At 41.7% G+C, this 21228-nt stretch overlaps 1 protein-coding gene across 11 annotated transcripts in view; it reads right to left on the bottom strand.

Annotated features, from left to right (window-relative positions):
- ENTPD6 (ectonucleoside triphosphate diphosphohydrolase 6) overlaps nucleotides 1-12052 on the bottom strand; it is a 35765-nt gene extending 23713 nt beyond the window's left edge. For 4 of the 11 annotated variants that reach the window (XR_013999734.1, XR_013999735.1, XM_081149717.1 and 1 more), the window contains exon 1: nucleotides 11838-12017. The gene's annotated coding sequence lies outside the window, so the exon portion shown is untranslated. Of the gene's footprint in view, nucleotides 1-11394 lie in introns of all 11 variants that reach the window. The other 7 variants (XM_081149719.1, XM_081149715.1, XM_081149720.1 and 4 more) reach the window with 7 other exon arrangements.
- Between the last annotated feature and the right edge of the window lie 9176 nt (nucleotides 12053-21228).

The raw sequence follows: 21228 nt of genomic DNA, 5'->3' as shown, positions 1-21228 counted from the left end.
ATACAAATTGTAAAAAGAAATCAAACAAATTGTGGAGCTAAAAAATACAATACCTAAACTGAAAAATTTACTAGAGGGCTTCAACAGCAGATTTGAACAGGCAGAAGAATCAGTGAACTTCAATAGCAAACACTTAAAAAGTCTTAAGAAAAGTGAACAGAGTCCAAAGTACTTATGGAACACAGTAAGGGAACCAATATGCACGTTAAGGGAGTACCAGATGAGAAGAGAGAAAGGGACAGAGAGGTAAATTGAAGAAATAATGGCTGGGCCCTGGCCGGGTAGCTTGGCTGGTTAGAGAGTCATCCAAATATGCAAGGTTGCAGGTTTGATCTCCAGTCAGAGAACATACAAGAATCAACCAATGAATGCATAAATAAGTGAAACAACAAATCAATGTTTCTCTTTTTCTCTCTCTCTCCCTCTTCCTCTCTCTGTAAAATCAATAAAATTTTAAAAGAGATAAATAGTGGCTGAAAACTTCCCCAAATTGTGGGAATACAAAGATTTACAAATTCAAGCTCAATAAACTCCAAGTAAGATAAACCCAGAGACTCATGCTGAAACACATTATAATCAACTGCTGAAAGCCAGAGATAAAGAGAGAATCTTTAGAGCAGCAAGAGAAAAGTGACTCATCATGTACAAAAAATACTTAATAAGATTATAAACCAATTTCTCTGCAGAACTTTGGAGGCCATATAGCAGTGGGATAATACTCAACGTGCTGGGGGGGGGGAGAGGACCAGTCAACTTAGAATTCTATATTTAGCAATACTGTCCTTCAAATATGAGGGAGAAATTAAGACATTCCCAGGTAAATAAAAGCTACGGGGAACTCATTACCAGTAGACCTGCCCTATAAGAAATGCTAAGGGGAGTGCTTTAGGCTGCCACAAAAGGATACTAGACAGCAACTGAAAGCCAAAAGAAAATATAAAGATCTCCAGTAAAGGTGAATACATTGACAAACATAAAAAAAAGTACACCTTGTTTACCACTTCCCTTTTTATTTTATACAAGATTTAGAAGTCAAATGCATTAAAAATTGTAAGTCTATGTTGATGTATACAAACAATGATATAATCTGTGACATCAAAACTATAAAATGAGAAGGGGGGAGACATAAAGAAGTAGAATTATTATATGTGATTAAAATTAAGTTGGTATCAAAGGTAAAATAAACTGTTATAACTTTAGGATGTTATATGTAATCTCCATAGTAACCACAAAAAAAATATCTATAGAATATACACAAAAGAAAATGAGGAAAGAAGCAAAATTATCACTACAAAAAAATTAACTGAACATAAAGGAAAGCAATAATGGAGAAAATGAGGAACAAAAAAAGCTATAAGACATACAGAAAACAACAAAATGACAAAAGCAAATCCTTCCCCCTCGGTAACTACTTTAAATGTAAATGCATTAAATTCCCCAATCGAGAGACATAAAGTAGCTTAATGGATTAAAAAACAAGATCCAACTCTATGCTTCTACAAGAGACTCACTTTAGATCTAAGGACAAACACAGAGAAGATGGTGGCCATAGGTAAATGTCATATTTGCCTCCTCCCATGATTACAAGGATGCTTAAGAAACTTAGTGAGAACTATAAGAAATTAAATGGGAACTACAATGAACTTAGTGGGAACTACATGAGCATGAAAAAGGACATAGAAACCAATTGGAAATGAAGACTACTATATCTCACATCAATAATACCCTGGAAGGAATTAAAGCAGGCTTGGTGAAGCAGAGGATTGAATCAGTGATTTGGAAGACAAGGTACAAAAAAACACTCAATTAGAGTGGCAAAAAACAAACAAACAAACAAAGCAAACCACTTAGAAAGTATGAGGAGAATCTAAGGGAACTATGGGACAACAGGAAATGGAACAATATGTGCACTGTACAGGTACCAGAGAGAGAAGAAAGTTAGCAAGGGATAGAAAACCTGTTTGAACAAATAATAACAGAAAACTTGCCTAACCTGGTGAAGAAAAAAGTCACAAAAGTTCAGGAAGCACCGAGAGTCCCAATCAATATGAACCCAAACAGACCCATCCAAGCCACATCAGAATTAAAATGGCAAACATTAAAGACAAGACAGAATCTAAGGAAAGAAAGAGAGATAGTCAGTTATCTACAAGGGAGCTCCCATAAGGCTGATAGCTGATTTCTCAACAAAAATACTACAGGCCAGAAGGGAACAGCAAGAAAGACTCAATGTAATGAAAAGTAAGGATCTGAAACCAAGAGTACTCTATCCAGCAAGGTTATCATTTAAAATTGAAGGTGCAATAAAGAGCTTCCAAGACAAAAAATGCTAAAGGAGTTTATTACCACCAAACCAGGACTGCAAGAAATGCTAAAAGGATTGTTGTAAGACGAAGAAAAAATAGAGGTAGAGAGGAACATAGGTATAAAGAATAAATATAGCAATACATAAGTACCTATAAATAATAACCATAAATGTAAATGGATTAAGTGCTCCAATCAAAAGACAGAGGGTAGCTGAATGGATAAGAAAACATGACCCATATATATGCTGTCAATAAGAGACCCATCTTAGAAGTCCCATAATGGCTGAAAGTAGAAAAAAATTTTCCAAGCAAATGGAAACAAACAAAAAAAGCAGGGGTAGCAATACTTATATCTGACAAAATAGACTTAAAAACAAAGGCCATTATAAAGACAAAGAATATCACTACATAATACTAAAGGGATCAACCTAACAAGAAAATACAACCCTTGTAGACATGTATGCACCTAAATATATTTTAAAAACTCTTGGTGGACTTTAAGGAGAGATAGCAATACAATCATAGTAGGGGATTTGAACACCCCACTGACATCACTGGATAGATCTTACACACAAAAAATCAACAAGGGACAGCCACCTTAAATGACACATTAAATTAGATGAATCTAATTGATATTTACAGAACATTTCATTCCAAAGCAGCAGAATATACATTCTTCTCAAGTGCACACGGAGCATTCTCAAGGATACACCACATGATAGGAAACAAAACAAGTCTCTACAACTTCAAGAAGACTGAAATCATATCAAGCATCTTCTCGGATCACAATGGCATGAAGCTAGAAATCAACTACAATAAAAAAAAATTTTTAAACATTCAAACACATGGCAGCTAAATAGTATGCTATGAAACAATGAATGGGTTGCCAGTGAGATCAAGGAAGAAATCAGAAGCTTCCTAGAAACAAATGAAAATGAACACACAACAATGCAAGAACTATGGGACAGAGTGAAAAAACTCCTGAGAGGGAAATTCATAGCATTAGAGGTCTACTTCAAGAAACAAGAAAAAACTAAAAAAAAATAAAAATAAAAAATCTAATCCTACAACTAAAAGAATTAGAGAGAGAACAAGAAGAAAAGCCCAGAGGAAGTAGAAGAAAGAAAATAATAAAGATCAGAGAAGAAATGAATGACATAGAGACTAAAAAAAAATACAAAAGATCAATGAAACCCAAAGCTGGTTCTTTGAAAAAATAAACAAGATTGATGAACCTTTAGCCAGACTCATCAAGTAATAGAGAGGATCCCAAAAAATAAAATGGGAAATGAAAGAGGTGAAGTAACAACTGACAGCACAGTAATAAAAAGTAATATAAGGAAATACTATGGAAATCTATATGCCAACAAACTGGACAACTGGTGTGAAATGGACAAATTCCTAGAAACATACAACCTTCCAAAACTTAATCAGGTGGAATGAGAAAACCTGAATATCTAATAACAACTAATGAAATTGAAGCAGTAATAAAAAAATTCCCAGCAAAAAAACCTCCTGGACTGGATGGTTTTACAGGCCAGTTTTACCAAACATTCAGTGAAGAACTAACACCTGTCCTCCTCAAACTATTCCAAAAAATTCAAGAGGAGGGAAGACTTCTAAGCTCTTTTTACAAGGTCAGCATTATTCTAATTCCAAAACCAGATAAAGACACTACAAAGAAAGAAAATTATAGACCCATATCCTGGATGAACACGGATGCTAAAATCCTCAAAAAAATATTAGCAAATCAGATCCAGCAATACATTACAAAGATCATATTCCATAATAAAGTGGGATTTATTCTGGGGATACAAGGATGGTACAATATTTGCAAATCTATAAATGTGATAAATCACAAACAAAATAAAGGAAAACTATCACATGATCATATCAATAGATGCAGGAAAAGCATTCAATGAAATACAGCACCCATTTATGATAAAAACCTCTCAACAAGGTGGGAATAGAGGGAACAAGCCTCAAAATAATAAAGCCCATATATGACAAACATACACCCAACATGATATTCAATGGGCAAAATCTAAAAGTATTTCCGTTAAAAACAGGAACAAGTTAGGGTTGTCTGCTTTCATCACTCTTATTCAACGTAGTACTGAAGTCCTAGCCACAGAAATCAGACAAGAAGAAATAATAAAAGGCATCTAAATTGGAAAGGAGGAAGTTAAACTGTCATTATTTGCAGATGACATGATATTATACATAGAAAACCCTAAAGACTCCACCAAAAAACTACTAGATTTAATAAATGAATTCAGAAAAGTAGCATGATACAAAATTAACATCCAGAAATTGATGGCATTTTTATACAACAATAATGAACTCTCAGAAAAAGAGTCTAAAATATAATCCCACTTACCATTGCAACAACAACAAAAAAGATATCTAGGAATAAGCTTAACCAAGTAGGTAAAACACCTGTACTTGGAAAACTACAGGATATTGAAAGAAGAAACAGAGGATGATACAAAGAAGTGGAAGCATATACCGTGTTCATGGAATGGAAGAATTAACATCATTAAAATGTCCATACTACCTAAAGCAATCTATAGATTCAACGCACTCTCTATTAAAATACCATCAGCATATTTCACAGGTCTAGAACAACTATTCCAAAAATTAATATGGAACCAAAAAGACCCCAAATTGCCATAGTACACTTGAGAAAGAAGAACAAAATTGGATGGATCACAATACCAGATATCAAACTGTAATACAAAACCATTGTAATCAAAACAGCCTGGTACTGGCACAAGAACAGGCATATAGATCAATAGAATAGAACAGCAACCCCAGAAATAGACCCATGCGATTCTGGTGAATTAACATATAAGAAAGTAGACGAGCATACAATGAAGTAAAGACAGTCTCTTCAATAAATGGTGCTGGGAAAATTGAACAGGTGCATGCAAGAAAATGAAACTAGAACACCAACTAACAACCTACACAAGAATGAATTCAAAATGGAGAAAACACTTAAGTGTAAGCCACAAAACCATACAAATCCTAGACATAGGCAGCAAAATCTCAGACATCTCACGCAGCAGAATTTTCAGCAATACAACTCTAGGGGAAGGGAAACAAAGGAAAAAACAAACAGGACTACATCAAACTAAAAAGCTTCTGCACAGCAAAAGAAACCATCCTCAAAATGAAAAGGGAACCCACTGTATCAGAGGACATATTCACCAATGATACATCTGGTAAGGCATTAATTTCCTAAATACATAAAGAACTCACAAACCTCAACAAAAAACAAACAATCCAATTAAAAAATGGGCAAAGGACCTGAATAGACACTTCTCCAAAGAAGACACACAGATGGCCAAGAGACGTATGAAAAAATGCTCACAGTAACCAATCACCAAAGAGATGCAAATTTAAACTACAATGAGGTATCATCTCACACCTGCCAGAATGGCTATCATCAATAAATCAGCAAACAACAAGTGCTGACATTGACGTGGGAAGAAGGGAACCCTAGTACACTCCTGGTGGGAATGCAGACTGGTGCAGCCACTGTGGAAACATTATGAAGATTCCTCAAAAAATTAAAAAAGGAACTGCCGTTTGACCCAGCAACCCCACTTCTGGGAATATATCCTAAGAATCCTGAAACACCAATCAGAAAGAACATATGCACCCTATGTTCATAGCAGCATTATTTACAACAGCTCAGGTCTGGAAACAGCCAAGTGTCCATCAGATGAGTAGTTAAAAAAGCTGTGGTACATTTACACAACTGAATACTATGCAGCTGTAAAAAAGAAGGATCTTTTTCTTACCCTTTGAGACAGCATGGATGGACCTGGAGATTATTATACTAAGCAAAATAAGCCAGTCAGAGAATGACAAATATCACATGATCTCACTTATATGTGGAAGCTAATGAGCAAAATAAACTGACAAATAAAAGTCCAAAGACATGGAAGAATAGAACAGACTGACAAGGGGGCGGGAAGAGATTAACCAAAGAACTTATATGCATAGCACACGGATACAGACAATAGTGTGGGAAGGCCTGGGGTGGAGCGGGAGCGGGGTAGAGGGAGGCAAAGTGGGGAAAATGGGGGACATCTGTAATACTCTCAACAATAATAAAAAAAAAAGAACAAAGTTGGAGGCCTCATACTTCCTGATATCAAAACACACTACAAAGCTATAGCAATTAACACATTGCCGCAGTATTATAAAGACAGACACACAGACCAATGGAATAGAGTAAGAGCCCAGAAATAAACTCTAATGTATATTATCAAATAATCTTTGACAAAGGTACTGAGACCATTCACTGGGCAAAAGATAGTCTCTTTAATAAATGATAAAGGGAAAACTGGATATCCTCATGAAAAAATAAAGTTGGATCTTTACCTTACATCATATGCAGAAATTAACTCAAAATGAATTAAACACTTAAATGTAAAGCCTAAAATTATAAAACTCCTAGAAGAAAACGGAGAAAAGTTTCATATTATTTTGGTAATGATTTTTTAGATAAGAACCAAGCACAGGCAACAAAAGCAAAAATAGACAAGTGGGACTACATGAAAATTAAAAACCTTTATGCTTCAAAGGACACTAAAAACAGAGAAAAAAGGCAACTCACAGAATGGGAGAAAAGATTTACAACTCATATATCTGATAAGGGATTAAAATCTGTAATATATAAAGAACTCTTAAAACTTAACAACAAAAAACAAATAGCCCAATTCAAAAAAGGGCCTAAATAGACATCTCTCGGAAGAAAATATACAAACAGCCAACAAGCATATGAAAAGATGCTTAATATCACTAATCGTTAGCAATATGCAACACTACATGACAATACATAACCTCACACAAATTAGAATAGCCACTATAAAAAACAGAAAATAACAAATGTTGGGAAGAATGTGGAGAAATTGGAAACCTTGGGGGATTGTAAAATGTTGCAACCACTAAGGAAAACAGTATGGAGACTCCTCAAAAAACTAAAAATAAAATTACTATATGATCCAATAATCTTATTTCTGAGTATGTCACCAAAAGAACTGAAAACAGGGTCTTGAGATTATTGCACACCCATGTTCACTGCAGCACTGTTCACAGTAGCCAAGAGGTAGGAAAAGGCAAATGACTATCCACAGATGAATGATAAAGAAAATGTGGTATATTCATACAATAGAATATCATTTAGCCTTAAAAAGGAAACTCTGACATATGCTACAACATGGATGAACCTTGAAGAGACTATGCTAAGTGAAATAAGCCAGTCACACAAACACAAATATTCCACTTATATGAGGTACCTACCTACAGTAGTAAATTCATACAGACAGAAAAAATGGTTCTAGGAGCTGGGGAAAGGCAGGAGATGAATTATTGTTTAATGGGTACAGAGATTCAATTCAGGTACAAAAAAGTTCTGGAGATGGATGGTGGTAATCAGTACAACAATGTGAATGTACTTAATGCCACTAAACTCTATACTTAAAAATGGTAAATTTTATGTTATGTATATCTTATCACAATAAAAAAAAAAAAATCCTTTAATGGCTCTGAAGCAAGGAAGGTAACAAATGAGTTTTGTGGATGTAGGACTAAAGGCAGTGGTGGGGGAGGAAAATGAAGAGGGCTGGGCCTGACTATTGTATCAAATTCAAACTGTTTTAAAGTAGCCAGTCACACCTTACTCTCTTTTTTAAAAATGTCTTTATTGATTTCAGAGACAGGAAAGGAGAGGAAGAGAGACAGAAACATCAATGATGAGAGAGTGATTGATCAGCTGCCTCCTGCACGCCCCCTGCTGGGGATCAAGCCCACAACCCGGGCATGTGCCCTGACTGGGAATCGAACCCCAATCTCCTGGATCATAGGTCGATGCTCAACCGCTGAGCCATGCCAGCCGGGCACACCTTACTCTCTTAACAAAGGCAACAGGTCATGTCTTGAGACTTCCTGCCTCAAATATTATTTCTTTTAAGAATCCTTTTCCTTTGGTCCTTTCTCCACACCTCTGCAAAACCTACTCAAGAGGCTTACTGCCACTCTGAGCCATGGCAGCTGGAGGCTCCTCCCTTAGGCTCTTTGGTGCTCTACACACTTCCTCACCCTGAGTAGGCGGAGTGCCTCTCTTCCTTCTGGTTAGACAGTGCCTCTCTGGCAGCAGGGACTAGGTCACTCATCCCAGATCTCCAACCTCTGACCCAAGGCCAGAGTCCAGCAGCCACTCAGCCAACACTTGCTGGTGAAGAAGGCTAGCTTGAGAGCTTAGCAATTCACCAATTCACCGAGGAGGCTCCAGGACCTGGGTGATAGCCACCAATAGAAGTAGGCCATTCGGGAGGGGGCTGTTTGCCAGGAGACAGAAGTGACCATGTTTTCTACATGCTGAGTTTGAAATGACAGCAGGACATCAGTTAGATATGGAACTGCTCTGTGAGAGATGATAGGTTTGGGGTTGGGCCTGGGGAACTACCTGCATTAAGGGGATGTTAGCTGAGATCAGAAGTGAAGAAGTCAGCAACAGAGAGAAGACCCAGGGATGAACAGAAGCTGAGACACAATCTGGGGAATGCCCATTTACCCACAACTGCCCCTCTCATAGGCCTCCTTTTGTTATATAACCCAGAGTTCCCATTGCTAAGTGATCATTTAAAAAGTATTTACAGCACCTGGCCGGTGTGGTTCAGTGGTTGAGTGTCACCCCATGAACCAGGAGGTTCACAGTTCGATTCCCAGTCAGGGCACATGCCTGATCCCCAGCAGGGGGTGTGCAGGAGGCAACCAATTAATGACTCTCTCATCACTGATGTTTCTCTCTCTCCCTCTCCCTTCCTCTCTCTGAAATCAATAAATATATATATATATTAAAAAAAAATTCTATAGAAAAAGTTCTAAAGCAGCTCTTTCCAAGGATGAACAGTGAGGACACAAAAGCAATGTCTTACAAATGTGAAAGTGCTTTATAAAATCCATTTACATAACCAAGTTTTATCATGTTCTAAGTTAGTCTTGTAGAACTATGTTCTACAAGATTAGATTAACAAGTGATATAACATATTTTGAGGCAAAGGTTGCTCTTTATTAAATTTGTCTACCTGCTAAAAAACAAACACCTTTACATATGCTATATTCTATTACCAGAGGCCCACAAAGCTGGCACTTACATCATACAACATACAAAGACTTATTTGCATACGACCACACCAAGGCCCTGGGAATGTTTGTAAACAGACTTGCCTGGGATCACACAGGTTCACATGGTGAGGCACAGAAAAAATTTTTGGCTTTCAACAAAATGTGCTTCATTACTTCCCTTCCTCTATTAATACAACTCTCCTTTAGACAACCAAAAAGCACACATGAAATTACATACACACAATCATTTAAGTTACACACTGTAAGTTCAAGGTGACATAAATAGTCCAAACACAACAGAACATTGTGGGAGCAAAGAGCCAGGAACATCCTGGCCCACATGCACCTCCAAGCCCCTGAGGCTATACTTAAAAGCCAATTTCATTCCACTGGGTTAAGGTGTTTGTCCAGAGCTAAGATGCCTGCAGGAGAGACAAATCACATTTCCATGGGCACTAATACTGTAGTATAAATGTTTTGATCAGGCCTCCCTAGAGGTTCACCAAGGAAGATAATTCAACTTTAGTCTAGTTTTGTTCTGTAAAGGAAAGTCTAGAAAACAAGGCAGTAAGGAAGGCAGAGTAGGCTTGGGGACGGGGCAAGGCATAAAGGCAAACAGAAAGCTTATGCTGAGCAAACCTTGCTCCCAGCTGGCTCCTGTCCGGGTCACCCTGTCAGGAGCAGGCAGGGGTCAGAGAGGAGAATCTGGGTGTGGGGCAGTGGTGTCGGAGGCAGGTGCCTGCTCCACACCTCGCTAGGTTTCTAGGAGCTGGGGACGGCAGATCAGCTCTCAGAAATACAAGGGTTATCTGATTTGGATGGTGGCCACCTAATCTGTTGGCCAGTTCCTTCAAGGTTTTCAGTTAACACAAAACAGCCATGTGCACAAAATCAAAGCACGTTAGCAAACCACTACTTATTCTCCTGGTAGATTTAAATGGATTTTTCTCCCCTTTTCTGCAACAAAAAACTATACATGAATCAGCCCTACCAATACCACCTGTTGTTTCCTTTTCATAGGATACAGTGGGAGGGAGGCACTTCCAGACCTCTTTACTCAGTTGTCCACTTCTCTGGTTCTTCACGTAAAGTTCAAAGAGGAAAATGGACACACACCATATTAGTCAAATGACACTTCTGAGGGCAGATGTGGGGAAGAGCAAAAACCAATTTCTGGGCTTGTATCATTACGCTTGCTAGGCTTTTCATGAACCTTGTTCATGCCATGGTAATGCCAATAGGAAAAGATCCCCAGACATCATGGCTCTTGGACAGTGGGTCACAGAGCCCTTTGTAATCACAATCACCATTCGTCTACCCTTAAGGAACCTCCTTCCTAAAAGTTTCAGACTCCCTCATTGGAGGCTATGAGCTAGGACCACCTCTGCATCCCAGAGGATGGAGGCTGTGTGGCTCCACACACAAAATCCTGGAATGCATGTGCCTGGAGGGACACCTGGAGCTGCCTAGGTTACTTCCAGATGACTGATTCCTTTGGGTGGACACCCAGAATGTGGGGCTGTGTCCACAATAATCTACAGAGCTATTCGGGCTTTTCTACAACCCTTTAAACCATTCTGTGGCTTTTAACTTCACTTAAAATAAAAATCACCCTTCCTTCCATGGTCCCCTGCGCATCTCTCCTGGCTGCTCACTGCTTTCCACTGAACAGAGTCCAGCCTGGTGTCCAGCGCAGGGCATCTTCCTCCCACAGCCTGGAGCACTCCTGGCTCATGGGTCAGCTCAGGCAAAGCCACTCTAACCACCTCATAAGCTCATCTGGTCACCCCTCCAATGCCAGAGGTCACTGTCCTCACATCCTCAGTACTGTCTGAATGGCATAATCGCACCTGTTCCCTGGGTTTTCCAACAGGGCTGTGAGGCCCAGAGAGAAGGGGCCTGCCTGTCCTTCCCCTATTTTAAACGTGTCTACCCATTCAGCAAATACCTTTGCAAACGCTGTGTCCTCCTACCGGAAGACCCACAAGGCTGCTGCACGTGGCACAGAGCTGGGAAGAGGGGCAGCAAACGCTGGCTTATTGAATAAATGCAGCAGCGTTGCCAGAACACTGACTGCGCCCCTCCTGGGTCAGCGGAGTTCGGGGTCCCGGGAGAACGAACGGAGCTGGGACAGGAAGGCGGCGGGAGCGAAGAGCAGCGCGCGAGGCACGCCCGGGCCACCTCCCGCGCCGCCGCTGGAGCCCCGACGCGCCAGGCAGCACAGGGGCCTCTGGCGCGGCTCCGCATCCCAGAAGCGCGCGACCCTCCACCGCTCCGGCCCCCACTCCAGGGCGCGGCGCAGCGGCGCGTCCGCAGGCCCATCCGCTGCTGTCAGTCACCTCAGACCCGCAGACCCCTCCGGCCCCGCACCCACCCCAGGTTCGCCATTACCCTGCAACGGCCCCTCAGCCCCACCTCCGGAGGGAGGTGTCGTTCCCGGAAGAGGGGGCGGAGGGGCGACTGAGGGTGCCTCCCTGCTCTCCCTCCCGGGCCGGCGTCACCTCGACTTCCACTCGCGAGCCGCAGCGAACCCGCGGATCCCGGGGCCTGGGCCCCGCCCACTTTCAGGCCACGTTCCCGCCGGCCGGGCGTCGCGGGACCAGTGCGCAGGCGCGGAGTAGAGGCGGGGCATCACGGGCCCCGCTGCGCAGGCGCGGCGGTGCTTCCCACGTGGGCGGGTCTGGCCGTTCCTTCGAGTCTGGAGCCTTTCTGGTGCCGCCGCGGAGCTGTGGCCGCAGCGCCTTTGGCCCCCGGAGCCCGGGCGGATTCAGCTTCTGAGCCAGCGCGGAGGGGTCCCTCACGGCGCCTGGCCTGAGGGGTTTCACCACCGCAACCTCAAAGCCTTGACCAGCCTGTGGAATTTTGAATTTCCCTTGGGTCCTATAAAGTTACTTTTATTATTTTTTTAAAGGTAATACATGACAGAAAATGCAACCCCCAGAAAATAGGCGGCACAATGAAATCTCTCCTGTGCTTGACCCCTGTTTTCTTATCTCTTCCTAGAAATGGCCAAGCTTGCCAGCCCCTGACTTGTGTTGGTCGTGAATCCGGCCTCCAGTCTACTCAAGGATCCTCGTGGTGTGGGCTGCCCAGTGTCCCCTCCGTCGTTCTCATTTTCTTTGACCAGAGCTAGAGCCCCCTTTGCAGCTTCCCTTGAGATTGGGCTGCCCAAGGAGGCGTGGGTGCCCCCTTCCTGGAAACCTCGGCTCCGTCTCAGGGGAGGCCCTGGGACAGCGTTAGTGGGACCCTCAATCACACAGTGGCCTTAAGTTTATTGTCACGTCGGGGACACTTGTGAGTGAGTGGGAGCCAGCTAGATGGGATGTAGGGACAGCATGGCAGACCAGGACTGGGCGGCGGGTATTGCCCTCAGTCCACATGGCCCCTTGTTCTAGATGTTTGCTACTATGAACAATGCTACAGGATCCCAGGGACTCTCTTTGTGCCCATGTGTAGGTATGTCTATGGGAAAAATTCTGAGAACAGGAATTGCTATGGTAAAGGATATGTTCTCTCTCCTTTTTTCTTTCAAACGTTGGATACATATGGCTAAATTGTTCTTTAGACATTGTATTAATGGACACTCCTACAGTAATATATAGGAGTGTGTGTTTCCCCACATGTTTTACTAGTAGAGTCTTTCCAAACCTTTGAGTCTTTGCCAATCCAATTGTTACAAAATTCTATCTCACATAGAGTTTTAATTTACATTTATTCTAATATTTTGAAATGTCTTTTCATGGAATTGCAGTGACCCTGCTTCTGTCTACCTCACACAACATCTTTGACCATATTTTACTGTTAGAGTTTCTAGAATTTGTCACTTTTGCTGACATAGGCTTTTTGCATATGCTATTTATTATTTGGAAAGCTCTTTCCCCAGGTCCTTCCTTAGTAAATTGCTATGGTCTGAATGTTCGTGTCCCTCAAAATTCATCTGTTGAAATCCTACCACTCATGGTGATGGTATTAGGAGGCAGGGCCTCTCTGGAAGATGAATTGAATTAGTGTCCTTAGAGGATGCAGAGCAATCCCTCGTCCTTTCTGCCATATGAAGGTGCAGTAAGATGACGGGGCTCTGAGGAAGCTGGCTCTTACCAGACACCGAATCTGCCAGCACCTTGATCTTGGATTTCCTAGCCTCCAGGACTGTAAGAAATAAATATTTGTTATTTATAAGCCATGCAGCCTATGGTATTTTTATTAAAGCAGCCCAAATGGACTGAGACATAGATTCTTTCTCATTCTTTTTTAAGAGTCAGCTCAAATAGCCCCTCTTCAAACCACTTTATCTAGAGTGGCCTCCCCAGTCCTGGATGTTTTCACCCTTTGTTATTTCCTTCATAGCACTTATCACACCTTTCGCTATATTATTTATTTGTTGATTTGTGTATTGGCATATTCTCTATTCCACTACTGAAAGGTAAGCTCCATGAGAACAAGCAAGTGGTTTGTCCTAATGATTGTTGCATGCCCAGTACCTAGCACTTGGACTGGTGCATGGTAGGTGTCCATATCCCCTTGGCCCACTTTTATTTATTTGTTTGTTTGTTTGTTTACTTATTTATATATTTTTTAAAAAAATATATCTTTATTGATTTCAGAGAGAGGAAAGGAGAGGGAGAGAGAGAGATAGAAACATCAATGATGAGAGTTTCGCCCAGGCAGCGTGGCTCAAAGGTTGAGCATCAACCTATGATCCGGGAGATCACAGTTTGATTCCTGGTCAGGGCTTGATCCCCCGGGGTGGGGTGGGGTGGGGGGGCTCGTGGAGAAGGCAGTGGATCAATGACTCATCATTGATGTTTCTATCTCTCTCTCCCCCTCTCCCTTCCTCTCTTTGAAATCAATAAAGGTAATGCTTTTAGATTTTGCCTGTTGAGTATGATGTTGGCTGTAAGTTTTTCATATATGGGCTTTATTATGTTGAGGTATGATCCTTCTATTCCCACTTTGCTGAGATTTTTTATTAAAAAACGGGTGCTGAATGCTTTTTCTGCATCTATTGATACAATCATGTGATTTTTATCCTTTATTTTGTTTATGTGATGTATCACATTTATAGATTTGTGAATATTGTACCATCCTTGCATCCCCAGAATAAAGCCCACTTGGTAATGGTGTATGATCTTTTTAATGTATTACTGGATCTGATTTGCTAATATTTTTTTGAGGATTTTAGCATCTATGTTCATCCAGGATACTGGCCTATAATTTTCTTTCTTTGTAGTGTGTTTATCTAGTTTTGGAATTAGGATAATGCTGGCTTCTAGAAAGAGTTTGGTATAAGGGTTCTCTCCAGCTAGTCTTCAGTTGATTATTCAGGATGGTTTTTCTATATTTTAGTTGTAATTCCAATTTGGTCCTAGAAGGAGGTGAGTGTAACTTCCACCTACTTTGTTGCCATTGTGGATGCTCTGAGTTATTTTATAAAATGCCTCCCAGGTTGGTCTTCTGATATTTCTTTATCATTAGATTCAGATTGTGCATTTTTGTCACAAATTCCACAGAAGTGGTGATGTGCCTTTTCTGTGCATCCTATCAGAAAGTTCATGGTGTGAGTTTGTCCAAATCACTGGTGACGTTAACTTTCATCCTTGGTTAAGGTAGTGTCTGCCTTGTTTCTTCACTGTCAAATTGCTATATATCCTTGCTATATGTATCTTGTGGGGAAATACTTTGACCCTATGTAAATATCCCCACACTCCTCAAACTTGTACCCATTTTTGTATCCATTGATAATTTTTGCCTGAAAAAATTGGGACTCATATCAATTCTTAATTTTGGGGGGAGGAAGGGGTTGTATTTCTGCTTCAAAAGATTCAAAGAACCAAAAAATAAAAATAAAAAAATTCAAAGAACCATGTGTTCTCTAAAAAGGTTTATGGTCAATCGTTGATCTATTCTGAAGTGATCCATAAAAACAGCCACAGCAAGCTTAATTTTCCCTGTTTGCAGTAAAGAAAATGACATCTTGTACTCAGGGGCTTAAAAGTAGCTAATTATTTGGAATTTGCACTCTGCCTTCTTAGACCTAGAGGGACACAGAGATGATTTGGTGATTTTTATTTTTAAAGAATAGTAAGGTAGTTCTCTGTACCTCACAGATGTTGAGAGAATCTTAGATCACTTTTATTTATTGAGGTTTCAGGAATAGTACGATATAAATAGCAAAGGTGGTTTGTGACTATAGTGGAAAAAAATCAATAGTTGTTGCCTGTGGGGTGAAAGTGGGGATGAGCTAGAAGTGGGACTGGATTGACTGGAAGGGGGCAGAGAGCTTTTTAAGGTGATAGAACGTTGTGTATCTTGAGAGAGGTTTGGCCATGGTCCACACTCATCGAATGGTGCACTTCTGAGTCAAATGTCAAGTTATGCATGTTTTACCTAAAAATCCCCACAAACTTATTGACTTCTGGTTACTGATGCACATGCTGATGTGTTTAGGGGCAGGAAAGGTGTTTCTCGGCAACTCAGATACCAATTCACTTGATTGATAGGTGGACCAAGAGATTGACTTGTGATGAGGCAGGTGTAGCAAAATTTTAACAATTGTTGAATGTACATGGTAGCTGAATGGGGTTCACCTTCAACTTTTTCAGTATATTTGAAATTTTTCATAATAAAATGTTGGGAGAAAATGGGTTACCGAAAAGTTCTATGCATTCCAGTTATTTTCATTTAACAAGCAATATGCCTTTAATACACCAAAATACAGTGCAACAAAGTTGTCCCATTCACAAGATAATGGTTGATTTATTAAAATTATTAATTTATAGTGTCAAAGGTATGGTGTTATAATGGGATACAAATTAAAAGTTGACTTTTTAATTTCTAGATTCTGACAGTATAAGCCAGAATTACACTCTCTTTTGAACAAAGTTCTGTGCAAACTCTGACAATCTCTCTAAGGTCTGATTTTAGGGAGGCTTGAGATGAATGACATGGCCCTTGTCCTCACCCCACCCCACCCCCACCTTGTCTGATGTCAACAAGTTCATCGAAAGCAGCCTCTTCCCCATGTTTTACAGAGGGAAAGCAGCAACATGACAGTTTGTACACAGGGGATCCTAGACTTGTCCCTACCCCAGGCCCCTCCACTCTGCCTGTGGATAACAAAGTTTTAACATTTACTAAGTGGGAGGTGACAGGTCCTTCCCGTCTCTTTCTATTTTCGGCTTCAATTGATAATCAGGCACCTGCAAAATGAGCCAATCTGTTTCATGGAGGGGAAGATGCTTCAGCCAAGCCAATTAGCATCTTGGTTCTGGTTGCCTTGGGAATTTAATTCTGTCACATGGCCCATTTAACATCTCCAAATATTGTTGTGTCCTGAAGAGGGAAGTCATGATTGTTAAATGAGGGAAAGCCCTGGGGACCCATATGCTGAGGATTCCTTGTGTGGAAGGTTGGCTAGGGGCACCAGGGCTGGTGGCTTTTGTCCAGCCCTCATGCCCCCTCCATTCTACTCTTAGGACTCAGCAGCTGGCTCCTAGAAGCACAGACCCTAACCACCCGGTGAGGGAGTGGCAGCTGCCCCCAGATAGTCGCACAGTTGAGTGGGTCTTTTGTCAGCTTAGAAGACATTCCAACTGCCAGTCACCAGTTGGCTTCTCCCAAAGGGGGTGGCAGTGGAGTGGGGCAGCCTGTCTGTGCAGCACATTGTTGACGGGCGGTGATTTGCAAACAGGCCATCATGCGCTGTCCTCTGCAGGGAATGTGCATGGAATGACTGCAAGACAGGGGAAGGACTGAGGCCAGGGGAAGGCTCCAGGAGAGGGAGATTAACCAATTTGATTAGGGAGATCTGAGGAATCATACAATCTGGGGGAAGTTGAGAAATGTAGGTCTTTTCTCTTCTTTCTCAGAAACCCTCTTTTAAAACAAGTTCCAAGGCCTCCTGTGTTTAACCACCGTTGCTGGGAGAAAATTCTTTGAATCATGCTTATTAAAAAATCTTCTTCCCTCTCTGGATCTGAAGAAGCAGAGAAGGTGCCCAGGATCTCCAGTGTCTGTGTTGCTCATCATTGCCAGATGCCAGTTGGATGGGGGTAGAAAGGTGGCATTCAGTGGTGAGGAGCAGCATGTACCTAACATGTCACGTGGGACCCAGCAGTAAGTAACTTTCCCAACAGCTGAGGGTAGCATAGTGGTTAAGCCTTTGGGCTGGGTTCAGAAATGGCTGAGTCACTGCAAACCTGAGACAAGGATTTGGTGGAAAAAGTTTGGCACCTGATCCTGGGAAGCACTGTGAGGGACAGAGAAGAGAAGGCAGCCAAGGCAGGTCCCATTGATGACCAGGTAACTTTTGTAGGCACTTGGGCTGAAGCCTGCTGGGGACCTCTGGGAGCCTGTGTAAACCAGCCTGATCAGCAGGAAGCTGGGTTCTTTATCTGAGAAGAGTAGTCTAGGATTGCCTGAGGGCTGCTTCCTGGTCCTCCTGGCTGCTCTCACTTGGGTTTGGTCAGGCCAAAGGCAGTGAATGCTTGATAAGAGCCCCAAAGATGCCAGGAAGATGGGGCATATGCTCCAGCAGTCTCGAGGATGTGCTGGACCTTGCCTCTTTCACTGTCCATACTCTTGGCCTTTCCTCTCCCACCCCTGCCATTTCACTTCGCCCACAAGTACTAAACTGAGAGCCATCCTTGGCCCTGCCTCGGTGTGGCTTCCACCTCCTGCCTGGGGTTGCCTGGACATGGGTATGCAGTACCTGCCTGGAGTTGACACACAAGGCCTTTCTTCCCTGGGGGACAGTTTTCAGACACTCTCCACAAAGCCCCTTCAAAAGCACCACAAAGATAGGGTCATGAACTCAGTAACACACCCCAGCATCGGTATTCCCTCCTTCCCCAGGCCTGTGCACCTGTTCCCTGGGATTGTTGCCCAAACAAGGCCCACAGGCCAGCCTGTGCCAGGCTCTGTCCTCTGCAGTCAATTGCCTGCCTCGTGGCTAGATTGAGGGAGTCCTATCTTACAGGTGTACGGGACAGAGTGGGGACCTGGCTTTGTGGGTGTGTCAGAAAGCGCAGTGGGAGAACCAAGTGGTTTAACTGTAATAATACTGGGATTAGGATGATTGCTATTTTCTTATGTTCTGTATTTCCTACAACAAATATATAGACTTTTATCATCAGAAAAAATGAGTCATATTCAAAAGTAATTATAGTTATTTCAAAAGTGAGATGCAATTGCGAGTATATGTGAAATCAAATAATCAGCTTATTTTGTGTCCAATGATTATGCAGTTGCATTATGTTGCTTTGGGTTTTCCTCCCTCAAAAAAAATAAAATCAGATAGTAATTTTTGTTTCCTGACATTAACACGTGGGCATTACAGGAGCATGTATGTCACATGGTTAATTCATTGGCAGAAGGATTATGCCATCAGGGGAATAAATTCAAAATTCTCAAGGTACTTTGCTCCAGTAATCAGGACTTTATCTCTAAGCTGAAAGATGGGATTGAATTCTTTAACAATGATCAGAAAATGCTTTTAGGAGGATTTCTTTCCTATTAAAAAAATTCTTAAAGTTGCAGTAAAGACTGTGTGAGCTACCCATGCAGGTGGAGCCTGCAGAGTGCTTGACAGGACAGTTTCTTTCAAAGCTACAGAAAATATATCACAGGAAAAGGCTGAGTAAGGGGCAGTCAACGTTACTGATGACATATTGGCAAGTTTTCCTGGCCCGGTTACTTTTGAAGACTATGATTTTTCCCAAGCAAATGTCACTTGGTGACAAGACTCCCATCACTGGCCACCAAAGTGTCCCCTAAACAAGTTGAGAAATCTGGACCTTAAATTAAAATCAGATTCATGCAACTTAATTGTATTTCAACAATTTAAGTGCAAGTTCTGTGCTTGAAATCTAAGAGTTTCCTTAGTGTTTTAGTGATGTAAATTGGATGGCTTGTACTTACCAGGTGCTCCAGCCCCTCAAGGCCTGAAGGCTTCCAAGGAGAACACTCTAGACCCCACCCCTTCTTTGGGGCTACCTGAAATATCAGGATATTCCTCTTGGTTTGTGCCATTTCACTTACACTTCTGGAACATGAGATGAAATTGCCATCCCCATTCCACTGCCCAAAGGAGAGGTCCTCACTTCTCAGAAAAAATGGATGCCTCCTCTCCTGACCAAGAAAGCCAGTGGAAGCCCTTGTCCAGCAATAGCAGCTTAGCTACGGGTCCTCTGCACTCCTTTTCTCTGCTTCTGGTGAGGCTAAGAGGATCAGAGGCCTTTCTTCTTTCTTCTAGGTGACTATTGCCTAGGTCTGGATCCATACCCCCTCAGAGGAGAAAGAATCTACTCATGATTCCATGTTCAGAACTCAAAGGTACATCTTTTTTTATTGTTGACACTATTACAGATGTCTCCCATTCCCCCAAACCCCCTTTACCCAGGCTCCACCCCCGCCCTCCAGCCTTCACCAACTGTTGTCTGTATCCATGAGCTATGCTTTACCTGTTCTTTGACTAATCTTTTCACCTTCCTTCATCTAGTCTCGCCCATCTCCCACCCCTCTGACCCCTGTCAGTTGTTCCATGCATCTGTGCTTCTGGTTCTGTTTTGTTCATCAGTTTATTTTGTTCATTATAGTCCACATATAAGTGAGATCCTATGGTATTTGTCTCTCTCTGGCTGGCTTATTTCGCTTAGCATAATAATGTCCCGGCCTGGCCATGCTGTCACAAAAAGTAAGAGTTCCTTCTAAAAGGAACTTTTAAAAAATTTTTTATCTTTATTGTTGAAAGTATTACAGCCCAGCCGGGCATGGCTCAGCGGATGAGCTTCGACCTAGGATCTAGGAGATCGAGGTTTGATTCCCTGTCAGAGCACATGCCCGGGTTGCGGGCTCAATCCCCAGTCAGGGGCATTCAGGAGGCAGCCAATCAATGACTCTCTCATCATTGATGTTTCTATCTCTCTCTCTTGCTCTCCCTTCCTCTTTCTGAAATCAATAGATATATTTTTTTAAAAAATAAAGTATTACAGATACCCCCCCTTTTTCCCCATTGATCCCCTCCACCCCACATCCACTGCCCCCTCGGGCCTTCCTAAAAGGGGTACCTTTATTCAGACCAAGGCCCAAGACAGCGGACAATTACAACTTTGACCTAGGAGAAAGCCACAGCTTGGAAACTAGCAAGTATTATGCATGGTTCTTTTCACCTGTTAACTATATGGAAGAAATTAAGTTGTGAGCAATGTACTTTCATGAGCAAACCATTGACTTAATTCTTTTTTTAACAATTTACTTGAGTGTAATCTACCCCTTTCAGATCGCTGGAGAAAACTTCATGGATAAGAGTTAAGTGTTCACACATGATGAGCACTGAAACATCAAAGAATTTTCTATGCAAATCTCACCACATCCTCTGGTGTCCTAGGGATCTGATCACATATAGGGGACTTCCTGGTGGTAAGAGTCTTTACATTCCTTGTAATATGATCCTGGTGGCCTTGAAATATCATGCGCTGTGGGGTTAAAATGTCATGTGTTTGAATAATGTGTGATCTTGGGCAAGTTCCTTAGCCTTTCTGAGCCTTAATGCATCATCCTTAAAAAGAGAATGACAAGACAGAGTTACATTATATAATTTTTGTAAATATGATTACACAAGGGGAGAGGGGAGAGAGAGAAGAGAGAGTGCAACTTAAATAGTGCTGGTCATTTGATCAGCACTCCACCTGAATAATTCATGCCCCAGAGAGATGACCCTTTCCCCTTGGTTATTCTCAACTTCCATGTTATTGTTAAGTGTGAGTCTACCATTCTCAGCTAC

The sequence above is a fragment of the Miniopterus schreibersii genome, assembly GCF_964146895.1.
Source record: "Miniopterus schreibersii genome assembly, chromosome: 10".
NCBI classification, from domain to species: Eukaryota; Metazoa; Chordata; class Mammalia; order Chiroptera; family Miniopteridae; genus Miniopterus; species Miniopterus schreibersii.
Note: the sequence above shows the minus strand (reverse complement) of the source record. Positions and strands in the feature narration are given on the sequence as shown.